The sequence below is a fragment of the Xenopus laevis genome, chromosome 6L (assembly GCF_017654675.1).
Source record: "Xenopus laevis strain J_2021 chromosome 6L, Xenopus_laevis_v10.1, whole genome shotgun sequence".
NCBI lineage: Eukaryota > Metazoa > Chordata > Amphibia > Anura > Pipidae > Xenopus > Xenopus laevis.
This window is the reverse complement of record NC_054381.1, coordinates 37629972-37642843: the sequence shown is the minus strand read 5'-3', so window position 1 is coordinate 37642843 and position 12872 is coordinate 37629972. Positions and strand designations below refer to the sequence as shown.

Genomic DNA, 12872 nt, shown 5'->3' with positions numbered 1-12872 from the left:
CCATCTAAATATACCAGTAAACCCCCAAAGTAGTGCTGCTCTGAGTCCCCTGTCAAAAGAAACACTGCATTTCTTTACTTCTATTGTGTACACATGGGCTTCTGTATCAGACTTCCTGCCTTCAGCTTAAACCTCATTGCCCTGGGCAAGAGCATGCTCAGTTTGCTCCTTTCCCCGCCCCCCACCCTTCTCTGCTGTAATCTGAGCCCAGAGCAGGGAGAGACTCAGGCAGGAAGTGATGTCACACCATGTTAATACTGCAGCTCCTATCCTAAACAAACAGAGAGTTTCTAGAGCTTTTTACTCAGGTATGGTAAAACATTCTACAGAATAAATATAGCATTCTAGCTTGCACTATTGCAGCTAATCTATTGGCAATAAAATGCCTCCATAGCTTTCCTTCTCCTTTAAAATTTAAAAAAAGACAGTTTTTTAAAAAAAAAAAATGTATTTCCAATCTTGGTTAAAATATTAAAATTTGATTGCAGTTGTTGAAAGGATGAACACCAAGGTTTCCGTTTCTTTGCTGCAAACAAAATACCTGTAATTCCCACATACCTTTCCTTGTTGTAGTTTGTAGGAATCACCGGCAGCCTGTAGTTGCTCACATTTCAGTCAGGAAACCCACTGGGTCCCCTCTAGTTCAGAGCCCCCTCTAGTAAAGCAACAGCGATCTCTAATGGCCCATTGATTTTCAAAAATGTCCACCTTCCCACAATATGTGAAATCTCTGACAAACCTCCATGTTACATACAACAATGAAAAGTCATGCTGATGGATACATATCTGTGACATATACTTCCAGTAGAAATAGTGGTACTGCAGGGGTCAGTTTTAACACATATTTTTCTGCCCTTTTTATAAGCACATGAAGGCAGTATGATTTTAAAAAGGTGTGTGGATTCTTCCCATAAGCAATGTTTGCAGTGTTTCTTTTTTGTTTTTTTTTATACCATCAAACACACACTGGAAATAATATTGCTTGGGCTTCATGTTAACTTCATCCATGTCTTCTAGGCCAGGGATGTCACACAAGAGACCCTCCATCTTTAATGGGGATGTTCACCTTTGAATTAACTTTTAGTATGATGTAGATGTAGTAGTGACATTCTGAGACAAGTTATAATTGGTTTTAATTTTTTATTATTTGTGTTTTTTTAGTTAGTTAGCTTTTTATTCAGCAGCTCTCCAGTTTGCTGTTTCAGCAATCTGGTTGCTATGGTCCAAATTACTTTCACAACCATGTATTGATTGGAATAAGAGACTTGAATATGAATAGGAGAGGCTTAAATAGAAAGATGAGTAATAAAAAGTAACAATGACAATACATTTGTAGCCTTACAGAGCATTTGTTTTTTTCTGATGGGGTCGGTGACCTCCATTTGAAAGCTGGAAAGAGAAAGTTGGAAAAAGGCAAATAATTAAAAAAATAGACCAATTAAAAAGTTGCTTAGAACTGCCCATTCAATAACATACTAAAAGTTAACAAGAAGGTGAACCACCCCTTTTAGCACAGCTTTCATCATCATGAGCCAGCAGAGGTTAGTGGAAGTTGTAGTTTATATTTAGGTGGGGTGGCAAAAGTTTAAATTGTATACGTATTAGAAGTGCGTATAGCCAGATGGGTTTGATCCATACCAGCAGTGCACATGCACATCACCTTACAATGATTTAGGTGACAAGCAGAATTAGCATGTACAATAGGAGTGTCTGAAGTGCAGCTGAACTACAACACACAGAAGTCTTCTGTTAGCTGGGGATTCTGGGAGCTGTATTGCAACAGCAGTTGCTTTATAGAGGATGGTGGAATTTCATATCCCATCTAACCACTGTTGAACAATGTTCTGTCCTTTTCCTATAATACATAATGTAACATTGTTAAATGATCAAACTCTTTTAAAACTGAAAATGTTATTCTATTGTGCTGTTTGACTCTTTGTGCCATTCCAATAACACCCGCTGTTTGTTCTGTGTCCTAATATTGGCCAACCAGTGTTATCTGTTGGTAAGAGTAATCTTTGTTGTGCCTTATGATGACTGATGTCCTTGGTATATAGCATTTTTTTTGCTCACAGGCAATAAAAGTAATAATGATCATTATCTAAAGCCAAAGTGTATTTTATTTATTCTATTATTTGTCTTATTCAGCAAGCAGATGTGACAAAGTCATGCTCTTCTTGCAATTTTTTTTTTGATTTTGCAAAGACGGGAACTCTGTATATGTACTTCGTGAAGAAGTTCCTGGGTGCACTGAACCCAGGAACAGCTGGAACCAGCTGCACCCTGGTCCAGAATTTTTCAAAACTAATGTGGTTGCAGGGTCAACAAACATTTAAAAATATTCACAAGAACCCACACTCCAATGCCATGAAAAGAATCACATTTCTTTTATTGTGTACATATTATATATCCAACACTTCGGCCCACCTTAGGGCCCTGAAAAAAATTATATATATAATGTCAGTACAGTGAGCGCACTCTTTCCGGATTTAAAGTATAGATGGTGGTGCATTGGTCAAGACTTCGTAATACATTTCAGTAAATGGACCCGCACTCCTTCATTTTGGTGAAATAAATCAATGTGCTTTATTCACAAATTCATCTCCAACGTTTTGGTCCTCTCTGGGACCGAAACGTTATATATATATATATTTTTTTTTTTTTTATAAAATGAAAAGGGTCCCCATCCTTACTTTTTTGTGGGTGCACGGTTAATAGATGTATGTATGATCAATAGAGGAACCACCAGAACTTTATACATATTTGTGGTGAAAATTGCTTTTTTGCCAGCACCAAAAAATGTTGAGTACGTGCTACAATTTCTCCATGAGTTTTTTTTTTTTTACAATTTCACCATGCAGTCTTCTGTGATAGAAAACAAAATGCAAAGAAAATGACATAATTTTAATGTACCCCTTGCCTTCCACATCAACCAGTCATATCTGACCCCTCTCCTCTCTGTCCATATAAGAACATTTAAAGAACTTTTTTGTAAGAAATTGGCAACAAAGGAGCCCTTGACTGCAATGTATTCAGCTGAAATTTTGCTGATCACTACTCTGCTTTATTCCTAACCTCTATGTACTCTTAAACAGAATATTTCTCTTTATCAATTGCCCATCTTGCTTAGTGGTTGTATGCAGGAAGCATTACCAATGATGACTTTCACCTGGACCACCCAAAACAAGCACATCCCAGAAAAAATGGCTCCTATAGGAACTGCCATGTAAAGGATAGCAAATCACCTAAATGGGCACTTGCATAAATACATACAGTTAAGTCCATAAATATTTGGTTTTTTCTAATTTTGGTTCGGTACATTACCGCAATGAATTTTAAATGAAACAACTCCGATGTGGTTGAACTGCAGACTTTAGTTCAGTGGGTTGAATAAAAAGATAAAAGATTGCGAATGTGAGGAACTAAAGCCTTTTTTTTTTTAAAACAATCACTTCATTTCAGGGGCTCAACAGTTATTGGACCATTGACTCAAAGGCTATTTCATGGGCCGGTGTGGGCAATTCCTTAAAGCAGATAAAAGCCCTGGAGTTGAATTGAGGGGGGGTGCTTGTATGTGGAAGATTTTGCTGTGAACAGACAACATGTGGTCAAAGGAGCTCTCCATGCAGGTGAAACAAGCCATCCTTAAAGGGATACTGTCATGGGAAAAAAAATTTTTTTCAAAATGAATCAGTTAATAGTGCTGCTCCAGCAGAATTCTGCACTGAAATCCATTTTTCAAAAGAGCAAACAGATTTTTTTATATTCAATTTTGAAATATGACATGGGGCTAGACATTTTGTCAATTACCCAGCTGCCCCATGTCATGTGACTTGTGCCTGCACTTCAGGAGAGAAATACTTTCTGGCAGGCTGCTGTTTTTCCTTCTCAATGTAACTGAATGTGTCTCAGTGGGACATGGGTTTTACTATTGAGTGCTGTTCTTAGATCTACCAGGGAGCTGTTATCTTGTGTTAGGGAGCTGTTATCTGGTTACCTTCCCATTGTTCTTTTGTTTGGCTGCTGGGGGGAGAAGGGAGGGTGGTGATATCACTCCAATTTGCAGTACAGCAGTAAAGAGCGATTGAAGTTTATCAGAGCACAAGTCACATGACTTGGGGCAGCTGGGAAATTGACAAAATGTCTAGCCCCATGTCAGATTTCAAAATTGAATATAAAAAAATCTGTTTGCTCTTTTGAGAAATGGATTTCAGTGCAGAATTCTGCTGTAGCAGCACTATTAACTGATTCATTTTGAAAAAAAATTTTTTCCCATGACAGTATCCCTTTAAGCTGCAAAAACAGAAAAAACCCATCCGATTGCTACAATATTAGGAGTGGCAAGATCTACGGTTTGGTTCATCTGGAGAAAGAAAGAAAGCACCGGTGAACTCCACAACGCAAAAAGACCTGGACGTCCACGGAAGACAACATTGGTGGATGATTGCAGAATCATTTCCATGGTGAATAGAAACCCCTTCACAACAGCCAAACAAGTCAACAACACTCTCCAGGAGGAAGCGTGTCGATATCCAAGTCTACCATAAAGAGAAGACTGCATGAAAATAAATACAGAGGATGCACTGCAACTCATAAGCATCAAGAATAGAAAAGATAGATTGGACTTTGCTAATAACATTCTTTGGACAGATGAAACCAAGATCAACCTCTACCAGTATGATGACAAGAAAATAGTATGGAGAAGGTGTAGAACAGCCCATGATCCAAAGCATACCACATCTCTATAAAACATGGAGACAGTGTGATGGCTTGGGCGTGCATGGCTGCCAGTGGCACTGGGACACTAGTGTTTATCCATGATGTGACACAGGACAGAAGCAGCCAAATGAATTCTGTGATGTTCAGAGACACTGTCTGCTCAAATCCAGCTCAATGCAGTCAAATTGATTGGGAGGTGTTCATAATGAATCCAACACATACAGCCAAAGCAACTCAGGAGTTTATTTAGAGCAAAGAAGTGGATTATTCTTGAATGGCCAAGTCAGTCACCTGATCTGAATCCAATTGAGCATGCATTTCACTTGTTTGAAGACTAAACTTAAGACAGAAACACCCATAAACAAACAGCAACTGAAAGCCGCTGCAGTAAAGTCCTGGCAGAGCATTAAAAAGGAGGAAACCCAGAGGGGCAAAGTTTACTTACCTTCGAAGTTGCAAGCCAGGTAAGCGTTAATTTCGTCAAGCAAAGCAAAGTTACACTAGCGATGCCTAATTTGCATACGGCGCCAAGTTAAAGTACAATGGACGTATATGTAGCACCAAATGCATTACACTACACAAGCCTGGGAAAGCTCCATAAAATAAAATAGAGTTGTTATTTTGCCCTATACATGTGCCCAGTGTATAGTTTAGGTGCCATATGTTAGGAAATGTAGGGGAGAAGGAGGGTACCCCAAAAAAAGTTTACGATCTTTTTCAGCTGATCACCCTTAAAAAGTAAGACGCCAGCATTTTTTGGGACTTAGAAAAAAAATTCAACTTTTTTTGAAGCAAGTCCTATCTACTCTATTGCACTTCGCCTGGTCTGAGGTGGCGAAGGCAAGTCTGGTGCAAGAGGTAACATTCAGTAAAATGCGCAAGCTAGTGAATTCGCGTAGTTACGTCCCTTCACCATAGCGCAACTTTGCCTGGCGTAAGGGTACTAAGTAGTGCTAGAGTAGGTCCACTTCGCTAGTGAATTCACACCAGCGCCCGTTAGTAAATCGGCAAAGTAACAAAATGACATCACGAAAAGAAAGTTCCTGAAAAGTATTTATATTGTTCATTTTGATTATTTCATTCCTTTATTGGCGGGGGCGTGATTTCCAGTGTAAAGGAATTAATTGATTGGCAGCATTCAGTAAGTGCAGCTCAGTGGAAGAAAAAAGTGGAAAGTGGTTTATTCAAGTGGAAAAGTAAGAGGTAAACTGGGTTGTGAGGTTTACAGATATTAAGTATTTCTTCAGAGAGGCTTCTGATTTTAGGGCATCCCAGAAAATATGGAATAATGAGACCACCATCTCCTTGCAGTGTCAGCACAAGTCTGAGGCAGTTCACCATAACTTTTTAATGTGTAGTACCACGTTGGTAATACAGGTATGAGACCTGCTATCCAGGATGCTCGGGACCTGGGGATTTCTGGATAAGGGGTCTTTCCGTAAATTTGAATTTCCATATTTTGTCTACTAAAAAAATTCTCAAACATTAAATAAACCATAGAAATATTTTTAATCTAATAAGGCTTAATTATATCTTAGTTGAGATCAAGTACAAGGTATTGTTTAGTTATTACAGAGAAAAAGGAAATAATTTGTAAGTATTTGAATTATTTTGATAGAAATGGAGTTTATAGGAGACAACCTTCCTTTAATTCGCCAGCTTTCTGGGTAAAGGATCATATGTTTGTAATTTGTTTCTTTGTTCTGCAGTAGCAAGAACTCTTCATTAAGTTCAGGGTCAATTGGCCTGCCTGTACCTCACCACTTTCAAATTCTAGGTCTTTACTCCATGCCTGAATGTATTGCAATCAAGCGATTTCTGGGTTTGTGTGTAGGAGTTTCTTTTATATAACAGAGAGCGAACATGAGGGGGTTGTTCTTTAGAGCAGATGGACTCAAAGGGGGTTACAAAAAGTCCTCTCAAACTGTAGAAATGCTAGACCTGAAAGAATACAAGATGGTCTGTCTGGGTGAAAAGGGTAGAGGGGTGGAGTAGGTTGTCTTGTAGTAGCCACTTGCCAAATTGATTTACCGATCTCCTTGGAAAAACTAGATGTCCCATATTTTCAGTGTACCAGTAAGAACAGGGTGATCCTCTTAAATTGTACTTGTCTATGGATTGTCTATGGATTGTATGAGACCAGGGCAGATAATATGGAATAACGTGCTATTTCTTGGTATCGGTGTGATGGAGCCAATCTACTATCTGTTTAGAATGGCATGATAATCTTTTCAAGGTCCTTGTCCCTTGTCAGTATCACAAGTTTAATCCACGGGTGTATTGTCATTCCAGACAAACCTCCTGATAACTCAAGTTGTGAGTTTGAGAAAATAGTTTGAAGGGATCTGCAGTGGTAAAGCTTGAAACACATAGGGGCAAATTCACTAAGATTCGAAGTTGCGACAGGCGCAACTTTGCCGCACTTCGCCAGGCGTATTTTCGCCAGCGCTCCGCAAATTCACTAAAATCCGAAGTTGCGCACAGGGGTAGCGTAAGTTTGCGAAGTTGCGCTAGCGTTAATTCGCCAAGCGAAGCGAAGTTTCGCTAGCGATGGTTCATTTGCATACGGCGCCAAATTCAAATTTCAATGGAGGAATACGTATCAGCACTACAATGCCCTAGAAAACCTTCAAAAACATCAAATAAAAATTTTATTTTGCCCTACACATGTGCCCCACTGTATAGGTAAGTTGCCATGAGTCAGGAACAGCCAGCGACCAAATCTCCTCTTCTTCGGGGCAACTTATCTCCCCAAACTGCCTCTCACTGCTTAGAATGTAAAAAGCAGGAGGGATGGCAATCGGTGCGCTTCGTTTTCCGAAGTCGGAGATAAATTGCCCTGAAGAGGCGATTTTTCACCGGAGCGACTAAATCTCCCGAATTCTGTATCGTGTGTCTCTGCCCTAAAAGTTTGGTATCAGCAACAGTGATGATCCAGGTCTTCAAAGAGGTCGTAGGGCTCACCATTTTCATTTTGCTGGACGTGTCCGTGACACTCCACATGCTCAGTGTGCTCTGGGCAGCTGGTATAGAAGCGAAGCTTCGATCTCCAACCACCTGTGTGGTAGAAACCTTATTCAGCTTCGTTCTTAACTCACAAGCTGGTGAGTGCATGGGAATACTATGAGCTAGGGAACTCTGCACATATCACTTGCTTATCGGCAGAGCACATCTAGTTGCTGCCTATGGTATGTTTTAAAAGGAGAAGTAAAGCTAAAGAACGTAGGCTAGAAATGTTGTATATTATGTTCTGAGCTTCTGTAACCAACTCAGGCAACATCAGCCCTTTAGCAGTAGATCTGTGTCCCAAGATGACCCATTAGCTCCATTTGTACATGTCTGTGCTGGCTGTCACTTAGGCTTCGGCAGCCACTGAACAAGCTAATACAGTACAATAGAGATATTAAATGTACAGGTGTAGGCGATTTAAGTATTAATCCAGAAATTACTACATGGCAGAACGAACAGTGGCAATCGTGATGCAGAAGTTTAATAATCAGCGTGTAAGCTCCAGTTTATATTACAGGCCAACTCATTTTGGGCTTGGATTAATTTGTGACGACCCTAGCTTGCGTTCTCAACACTGCTCAGGCCACTGGCATGTGAGGCAGACCTTCCTAAGTGGTGACGCCTGGTGACAAGTTTGAAGTCCTGATGCATTGCTGCTATTGAAGCTGAAACTTTTAGATGATGCAATAAGTTTCAGTATTAATGGCATTTTTGCCACATTATTTTGTAGGGTTTTAGTTCTCCTTTAAGGACCGTTTACGTAACATTTGAAACTAATGCATTTTTGGTTATAGTGTTAATTTTGTCTAATAATGCCGTGTTTGTTTTTCATGTTCACTTGTCGTTGAACTTGTAATGGGACAAGTTTCTTCACCCGCCACATCTATAATAAGCGTATCGGTGATGAACGATTGTTGCTCGTTATATGTTTTTCTTTGCATGGCTTTACTAATGTTTCAAATTTTTTCTGTTGTGAAGTTCGTTGTTTCTTGTGTATCCTGGCAGATTTATTCTGCTGTCTCTGGTACACTTGACTGTTATGGCGGGGATTTCTAAGTGTTTTTGCTAACTGCTTTATTGCGCTAACGCGCTTCTGTGTTACAGTCATATTAGGTCCTAGAGTCTAATCATCTATGCCGGGCGAAACTCAAAGTATTGAATGAACATTGGTTTAGTAGGCTGTGCTGGCGAGGCCCGAGCCTTGTTTTAGTCTGCCTTTCCAAATTATGTATTTTTATTTCTATCTGTTTTAGATGGAATGAGAGTATATAGTTTGGTTTCATTTTAAAGCACTTTTCATTTATTTTGGAATTGTCGATTTTAATAGTAGTAGCATAAGGCATTTTGTATCTTACGTAACGCCAGAAGGCTGTTGCTACTGTGTGTTACGATGTGGCCTCTATTTGATCGCCACCTCCCATGGTACCGGTAGCTCATGGTGCCATTTGTCAGCTCCAGGTATGTATGCTCTGTTAAAGCTAATTTGATAATACTCGAATTTGATGCGGGTTATTTTATAAAAAAAAATGGAATATCTAAACTTGGACGAAGTTTACTGACTCGAAACACTTGTTAGAGACAAATTAGACTTAGTCGTTTTTTCAAGTTTTTTTCGTCAGAACTGAATCTCAGGAGGCTAGTAACATGCCCAATTGGTCCCTGACCTCTCCCATTAACTGTATCATGAACTCGGCATGTTAGGTGGCGAAGTAGTTGAATTTGGGCTGCTTAAAGGCCAGAGTTGTATTTCGAGATTTGAATAAAAATTAGAGTTGGTTTGGTGATTGCACATTCGATTTTGGAGTTTTGCAAAAAGAAAATTTGCCATTTACAGTTTTCCAGTTGACGCTTAATAATCTTGGCGCCCCTTGAATATGATTGCCAGTGCCTGCTACATGTCTTTTGCCTGGTCGATATACAGAACATGGACGATTGTTGTGCGGGTTTATTTAGCAGTTCATGATGATTGGTGTTATCATGTGTTGTTTTCTATTGAATTGGGATCTGAAGGATTCCCTGCAGGTTTTTCAGTTTGATTGATGTTGTCTAACTGTCAGGAAAGTGAATAAGAATGGCAGGGTTACATGTTGTCAGTCGAGGCAGATGCATTTCAGCGTTTTGGAGTAGGGGATGCACGTATTCCGTTCGGGATTCGGCCAGTTTTCAGGCGGATTCGTTCGCAGTCCTTTGCCGGCACCGAATCCTATTGATATTACAATTTAGGGGTGGGGGAGGGGATCGCTGACTTTTTCCGAACATGAAGTGGAAATGTTTTCCTTTCCCACGCCTATGGATGTCAATCGTTGGTGGATCAAAGTTGTTTTTGGGAAAAACTTATTGTAATCGAATTCGATCAAATCCCACTTTTTCTCGATTTGTGCGCTTTCAAATTCGACCCCTTAGATAAATAACGCCCCCTAAGTTGCAGTACAGCAATAAGCAGCATTTTTAGCCAAATTAATGTGTGGGCTCTAATCTTGCCGGTCAATGCAAAAGAGTAGAGAAAAAGATTTTAAACTATAATGTAAGCAGAGATACAGGTCTGACTGGGAGAAAACAACACTCCCCTGCTTACTCTTTCATCTCCGATGTTTTCATGACTGTATTGAGGAAAACTGTACCACTGAACCAAATACAGCAATTAATAATAATACCCAACATAGGAAAAATCAGCTAAAGAGTTAGAAAGTACAAGAAAAAATCAGTGCTGCATATTTCTATAGTTAAAGGATCTACAGCTGCACTGTATACCACACTCGAAGGAAAAATTAAAGGTGAATTATTATCATCTATGCAAAAGCAGGGTGCATTCAATCCCGAAGCCTATAAGTACAGAACGAACCACTAGGCCTGTGATAAATAGAGGGCTGTTGTTCTTAATGTCTAGATTGCAACTTAAAATGGGGGTTTGTACCTTTAAGGTTTACTTTTAGATATCGTTACAAAATGGCTAATTCTAAGCAACTTTTCAGTTGGCCTTCATTTTTTCTGACACTACTTTGCCTTTCGAGTCTTTGATTCTGTCCAGCATCTTTCATACAGGGGTCACTGATGCCCATTTCATAATAACAACAAGCTCTGTAAAGCTACAAATTGTATTGTTATTGCTACTTTTTTTTATTGATCGTTGTTTCTATGCACACCCTCCGTTATATTCACTATCATTGCAGTCTTCTACTATTCAAACCAATCCTGCATGGTTGCTAGGGTAATTGGACGCCTGGGCAAACCAGCGACTTGCTGAAATTCGCGGACTCGAGGGGAGGAGTTTGCTGGAATAATATAGCGCTAAATAACTCAAAAAAAACCACGAAATCCATAAATAAAATAAAAAAGAAAAAAATCAGAGATATCACACCACTCTACATTATTACTAAAAGTTAATCTAAAGGCTGAAACTCAGCCGTCAGGGCTCTTTAACACGGCCGTTTTTGCCTGCCACTCCCCTGCGTTGCGCTTGTCTTTCGCATTCCAGCCCACACTGGTGAGTGATGAAGTAACACACTCAGTTTTCTAAAGGGGGCTGTACTCACACAGACGCAGTGTATGCTCCAAACTCAGGTGAATGCAAACATAGCTGTGTCCACCTGCGTTGTCCGCCTACATGCATCTTGGTGATACTGTAACTTTCAGGCGGGTTTGTTCAAACACCGTCACCTGTGCAATCGTGCTCACTCTCAGTCAGGCCACACCAGGAAGCCCAAAGGCAAATTTCAATAGACAAGGTATGGAGGTGGGAGCACAAATTCAAACTGCGTTTGATGTGCTCCATCCGATACCTTGTCATGTGTGAGTACAGCCCCCTTGAGAACAAGCCGAGATACTTTATGGTTGTTATTCCTGCGCTCCCCTGCGCTAATGGAATAAAGTTGCAACGCAGGAGAGCGCTGGCCCAAAAACGGCTGTGTGTAAGAGCCCTTAACCCTTTAAGTGCCACAGAACGTAGAATCTACGTTCTGTGGAAAAGTATCTTGAAATGCCAACAGAACGTAGATTCTACGTTCTGCAGCATAAGCGTGCGGGGAGCTCAGGAGCGGCTTTAAATGCTGCTCGCTCCTTGCCCGCTCGCTCACAACCCCCTAGGCAACGAGCGGAGCGGGTGGGAAAGGGGCTCCTGAGGCGCGATCGTCCAGGGGCCCCACAAACGCAACAGACGCACGTGGCTGCGCGCTGCTGCTGCTGCCTGCACTTCCGGGTCCCTCCAGCGACGCCCACGCATCGGATCAACGGATCTGGCGACTCCCTCCTGCTTCTCCACTCCTCCTGCCATCATGGGACACAGATCTGCAGCTACACACCCCAGGTTAGTGTAACACACACACAAAATACACTTACACACACTTTATACACTAATACATGCTTAGATTTACACCTACACACACTCACATACATTTTTTGGGGGATCAGGGGGGTCACACACACTTGGGGGGGGGTACATACACTTGCACACACAAACACATGCACATAACATGCAATTTACCAATTGTACACATGTGCACACACATACACTGTTGTGTAGCTTTTTTTTTTTTTTTTTCATATTGCATTGTTGTGTTTTTGGCTCAAAAAAATGTTTTATTGCCTTTGCGAATAGCGTATTCGCTAACCGTACTGTGCAATACCTTTTGTATGTTATTTCGGTGATTATTTGGAAATTTTAGGGATTTTGGTGCATTGTTAGCCATTTTATTGCATTTTCAGCGCTGCATAACTGTTGCTTGCTTTATTCTGTCCGTAAAACCTATTTTGCCAAGCTATAATATTCAAACTGTAATTCTGATGTCTGATTACACTAGTCTGAAAAAAAAAGCATAGATTTTTGTGGTTTTATTGGATTTTAGTAATTTTATTTGAATTTCACACTTTCTGTATTATTTTGTTATGTCTTGTAAATTTATCTACTATATATCCAATTGGGCGTCTCTGTGCGCCACATAGTTTGGTAAATCTGTGAATATTGGGCATGAAAGTGTTCAGTAGACACCTGTCGTTTCATATTTAGGATGGTTTATGCGGATACTTTACGAAATGTGGGACATATAATGGGGTAAAATTCTAGCTTCGTGACGATTTTCAGAAATTTGATTAAAAACCGTTACGTTCAGCAGTACTTTGCAGTTTGGCAGTTTGCAGTAGAAACACAT

General features: G+C 40.2%; 1 protein-coding gene across 2 annotated transcripts in view; it reads right to left on the bottom strand.

Annotated features, from left to right (window-relative positions):
* LOC121394554 (basic leucine zipper and W2 domain-containing protein 2-like) overlaps positions 1-12872 on the bottom strand; it is a 337450-nt gene that overhangs the window by 228801 nt on the left and 95777 nt on the right. The gene's annotated exons all lie outside the window — the stretch shown is intronic.